The 5504-nt window shown below is 46.3% G+C and overlaps 1 pseudogene across 1 annotated transcript; it reads right to left on the bottom strand.

Annotated features, from left to right (window-relative positions):
* Positions 1-4666: 4666 nt before the first annotated feature.
* On the bottom strand, positions 4667-5257 carry LOC308641491 (homologous-pairing protein 2 homolog; annotated as a pseudogene). The gene has a single exon. The product of its transcript is annotated as a homologous-pairing protein 2 homolog (transcript).
* Between the last annotated feature and the right edge of the window lie 247 nt (positions 5258-5504).

The following is a 5504-nucleotide window of genomic DNA, read 5'->3' as shown; positions in this document are numbered from 1 at the left end:
TTTCTGTATATTGAACCAGCCTTGCATCCCAGGGATGAAGCCTACTTGATCATGGTGTATAATTTTTTTGATATGTTTTTGAATCCGATTCGCCAGAATTTTATTGAGGATTTTTGCATCTAGGTTCATTAGAGATATTGGTCTGTAGTTTTCTTTCTTTGAAGTGTCTTTGTCTGGTTTAGGTATCAGGGTGATGTTGGCCTCGTAGAATGTATTTGGAAGTTCTCCCTCTTTTTCTATTTCCTGAAATAGCTTGAAAAGTATTGGTGTTAGTTCCTCTTTAAAGGTTTTGTAAAACTCTGCTGTATACCCATCCGGTCCTGGGCTTTTCTTAGTTGGTAGTCTTTTGATGGTTTCTTCTATTTCCTCTATTGTTATTGGTCTGTTTAGGTTGTCTGTATCCTCCTGACTCAATCTGGGCAGATCATATGACTTAAGAAATTTATCTATGCCTTCACTATCTTCTATTTTATTGGAGTATAAGGATTCAAAATAATTTCTGATTATCTTCTGTATTTCTGAAGTGTCTGTTGTGATATTGCCTTTTTCATCCCATATGCTAGTAATTTGAGTTCTCTCTCTTCTTCTCTTCGTTAGCATGGCTAAAGGTCTGTCGATTTTATTTATTTTTTCAAAGAACCAACTTTTAGTTTTGTCAATTTTTTCAATTGTTTCTTTTGTTTCAATTTCATTAATTTCAGCTCTGGTTTTAATTATTTCTTGCCTTCTACTTCTTTTGCTGTTGTTTTGCTCTTCTTTTTCTAGGATTTTGAGATGAAGTATGAGATCATTTATTTGTTGGTTTTTTTCTTTTTTTAAGGAATGAACTCCAAGCAATGAATTTTCCTCTTAGAACTGCTTTCAATGTGTCCCATAGATTCCGATATGTTGTGTCTGTGTTTTCATTTAACTCTAAGAAGTTTTTAATTTCCTCCTTGATGTCTTCTAAAACCCATTGATCATTCAGTAACCTATTGTTCATTCTCCAAGTGATGCATGATTTTTCCTTCCTTCTTTTATCGTTGATTTTCAGTTTCATTCCATTATGATCAGATAAGATGCATGGTATTATCTCTACTCCTTTATATTGTCTAAGAGTTGCCCTGTGACATAATATATGATCTATTTTTGAGAAGGATCCATGTGCTGCTGAGAAAAAAAGTGTAACTGCTTGATGTTGGGTGGTATATTCTATATATGTCAATTAAGTCTAGGTTATTAATTGTGTTATTGAGTTCTATAGTTTCCTTATTTAACTTTTGTTTGGAAGATCTGTCCAGTGGTGAGAGAGGTGTGTTGAAGTCTCCCATGATTATTGTATGGTGGCCTATTAGACTCTTGAACTTGAGAAGAGTTTGCTTGATGAACATAGCTGCACCATTGTTTGGGGCATATATATTTATGATTGTTATGTCTTGTTGGTATATGGTTCCCTTGAGCAGTATGTAGTGTCCCTCTTTATCCCTTTTGATTAACTTTGGCTTGAAATCTATTTTATTAGATATGAGTATGGATACTCCTGCTTGTTTCCGCAGTCCATATGAGTGATATGATTTTTCCCAACCTTTCACCTTCAGTCTATGTATATCTTTTCCTATCAAATGCGTCTCCTGTAGGCAGCATATTGTTGGGTCTTGTTTTGTGATCCATTCAACTAGCCTGTGTCTCTTAATTGGTGAGTTTAAGCCATTAACATTTAGGGTTATTATTGAGATATGGTTTGTTCTTCCAGCCATATTTGTTTATTAATGTTACTAAACCTGATTTGTTTTCCTCTTTGATTACTTTCCCCCCTTTACTTTCCTACCTCCCACTGTTGGTTTTCATTGTTATTTTCCATTTCCTCTTCCTGTAATGTTTTGCCAAGGATTTTTTGAAGAGATGGTTTTCTAGCTGCAATTCTTTTAACTTTTGTTTATCGTGGAAGGTTTTAATTTCATCTTCCATCCTGAAGCTTAATTTCGCCGGATACACGATTCTTGGTTGGAACCCATTTTCTTTCAGTGTTTGAAATATGTTATTCCAGGATCTTCTAGCTTTCAGAATCTGTGTTGAGAGATCAGCTGTTATCCTGATTGGTTTACCCCTAAATGTAATCTGCTTCCTTTCTCTTGTAGCTTTTAAAATTCTCTCCTTATTCTGTATATTGGGCATCTTCATTATAATGTGTCTAGGTGTGGATCTCTTATGATTTTGCACATTCGGCATCCTGTAGGCTTCTAGGATTTGGGATTCTGTCTCATTCTTCAAGTCTGGGAAGTTTTCTCGTATTATTTCATTGAATAGATTGTTTATTCCTTTGGTTTGGAGCTCTGTGCCTTCCTGTATCCCAATGACTCTTAAGTTTGGTCTTTTAATGTTATCCCATATTTCTTGGATGTTCTGCTCATGGTTTCTTAGCAGTCTTGCTGAGCTGTCTATGTTCTTTTCAAGTTGAAATACTTTGTCTTCATTGTCTGATGTTCTATCTTCTAAGTGATCTACTCTGTTGGTAGTATTCTCAATTGAGTTTTTAAGTTGGTTTATTGCTTCCTGCATTTCTAGGATTTCTATTTGTTTGTTTTTTATTACCTCTATCTCCCTGTGTAATTGATCTTTTACTTCCTGGATTTGTTTATGTAGTTCCTTGTCAAAGTGATCTTTCATTGTCTGATTTTGCTGTCTCATGTCTTCCTTGAGACTCCAGATCATCTGAAGCATGTATATCCTGAACTCTTTATCTGACATTCCATCTGTTGCAGCTATTACCTCTTCTAAAGTTGAGTTGACCTGCATTGCTTGTGGTCCTTTCTTTCCTTGTCTTTTCATACTGCTTGCGTTTCTTTCTGCTTGGTGAAACTGTTGTGTTTTTGAAATTTTCCCCCTATTTATTTATATTGCTCTTGTATAGTTGGAAAATCTCCCTTGCAGGGCAGGTAGTGGCTGTGCTCCTCCTCTAATTAGGGTGATCTGTCTACCACGCTGGTCGGTCGCAGGTCTGCCCACCCTGCGGGCGCGGGTGGCGGCTCTGCTCTGCCCCCACTCCAATTGTGGTGACATAACTACCACGCCCTCGGGTCGTTGGTCCTGATCCAGATGTGGGCGGCAGCTCTGCTCGGCCCCTACTCCAATTGGTGTGACGTGTCTACCACGCTGGCAGGCCTCTGGGCCTGTTCCGCCGGTGGGTCGCAGGTCTGCCTACCTTGCGGGCTCCGGCAGCAGTTCTGCTCAGCCCCCACTCCAAATGGGGCTACCTGACTGCCTCTCCAATGGGTCGCTGGGCCTTTTCCGGACACGGGCGGTGGCTCTGCTCCACCCCCACTCCAACCAGTGTGACGTGACTGCCTCGGTGCTACGTGTCCACCATGCTGGCAGGCTACCGGGCCTGTCCTGCCAGTGGGTCGCAGGTCTGCCTACCTTGCAGGCTTAGACGGCAGTTCTACACAGCCCCTACTCCAAATGGGGTGACTTGGCTACCGGGCTGTCGGGTCGCTGGTCCTGTTCCAGGTGTAGGCGGCTACTCTCTTCGGCCCCAGCTGCAGTTGGGGTGTCGTGATACCACGCCGGCGGGTCACTTGGCCTGTTCTGGGCGCAGGTGGCAGCTCCCCTCTGCCCCTCTGGCCCCCACTGCACCCAGCAGGACCCGGACCGAGAAGCAGTTACTGCGGGGTCCCCGTCCTTGGGCCAAAGCCGCTCCAGGAGCCAGAACCCGGCCTCTCTGAGCCCGGTGCACGCTCCTCTAGGAGCAGGCTCCAAGGAGCGATCTCCGTGGGTTCCCCAGCCCTAGGCCAAAGCAGCTCCGGGAGCCAGAGCCTGGCCGCTCCAAGCTCTCCGAGCTCGGTGCACGCTCTGCTGGGAGCAGGCTCAAAGACGCAGACCCCGCGTGTTCCCCAGCCCTGGGCCAAAACTGTTCCGGGGGTCAGAACCCAGCCGCTTCTAGCTCGATGCATGGTCCTCTAGGAGCTGGCTTCAATACGCAGTCTCCGCGGGTTCCCCAGCCCTGGGCCATAGCAGCTGCGGGAACCAGAACCCGGCCGCTCAGAGCTCGGTGCACGCTTTTCTAGGAGCGAGCCCCAAGGAGTATTCTCCACAGGTTCTCTAGCCCTGAGCCTGAGCGATCTGTCTGCGAGATGCAGGCAAATGCCAGCCTGAAATCACCTGTTCCGTAGCTGAATGAGCTGAGATCAGTAGAAAACAGGGATGATTCCATCAGCTCTCCAAGATGGCGGCCGCTGTCCTCCTCTGTGATCCGACCGGTGTTGAGAACGGAACTGGACCGCTTCTCTCCTCCGTCTCAAAGCCAGAACTCAGCACTAAGCATGGCCATTACGCCGCTGGCAGGAGCCCCCAGAATCCGCATCTCTGCACCCCCGCTCCGGCACCTCGCTGCTTCCCAGCGCCGGCCGGCCGCAGACTCCAGCCACGGGGCGATCCACCGATCAGGCAATGCGACCCTCGGTGCGGAGAAATCGCCCGCGTCCGAGCCCCCGCAGCCGAACCTCGCGCGATGGAAATCCCTCTACTAGATTCTGGAGCACCTCAATTTCGCTGGAATTTCCCAACAAGACAGCCTTCAGCTGTTTCACCTCGTCTTTCTCCCGCACAGTGACGTGGCGTACGGGGGTGATGCACTCCCTTCGCAGCCATCTTCAATCCCCCCCAACCCCCAGTTTTCACAGAGGGCCCCTCAGGGGTCTGGGAGTGTGACTTTAGGATCTTCATCTGTCTCTATCCCAACTTCTTCAAAGAACTGCTGCTTGCTCTTCGGGTAGCCTTCAAGGATGGCATCAGACAGCTCTGTTGCCGCCCTCTTCGGCTCCCTCCACCTCGACAGTATTTCTGCCTCTCTCTGTAGGCCTGCTCTTTCTCTTCTGGAGTCACGTGGCTGGTGGCAGCTTTGATGTTCTTCCGTCTCTCTAGGTAGCCAGCACACTCCCCCTTAAACTCCTGGACCTCTCTGCACCTCCCGCTTGGTCAGGGCACTAGTTAACCCCAAGTGGTGGCCAATCTGCTGCCAGCTCAGCCTCTTGGCAGTGAGGGCCACGATTTTGGCATGCAGGCCGTGAAGGTCAACATCACTCGCCACGTCAAACTGGTTCTAATCTGCTTCCCGTTCATCTTCTCCTTGATCTTGCCTTGTTGGATCAGCACCTTACCACTGCTGCCTTGTCCAGAGCATGTTCCCTCTGCAGGTTCCCAAACACATCCTGGCGCTGTAGGGCCAGTTCTGCTCCTGCAGGTACTTCAGGAGGATGCCCGGGGCTGAGGAGAGAGACATATGCCGGTGACATAGTGACACTCTCCCGAATCCTACCGAGCACTTTTGTAACACCAAGAACCAGGGCTGGCACAATGAAAGCTATTATTCAGTACAATTAAAATGCCCTAATTAAAAAAAGAAAGAAACATAAAGGTAAGCATGTTATTTTAAACTACAAAACTAAATATGATTTCAAAAATCTAAACAATCATAACAACACAAAGAATCAGGGCAGAGATGGGGGTGAAAGGAGTGAGCCATATGG

This window comes from Spermophilus citellus (genome assembly GCF_964194105.1).
Source record: "Spermophilus citellus genome assembly, chromosome: 2".
Lineage (NCBI taxonomy): Eukaryota > Metazoa > Chordata > Mammalia > Rodentia > Sciuridae > Spermophilus > Spermophilus citellus.
The sequence above is the reverse complement of the archived record's forward strand: the minus strand, read 5'-3'. Positions and strand labels throughout refer to the sequence as shown.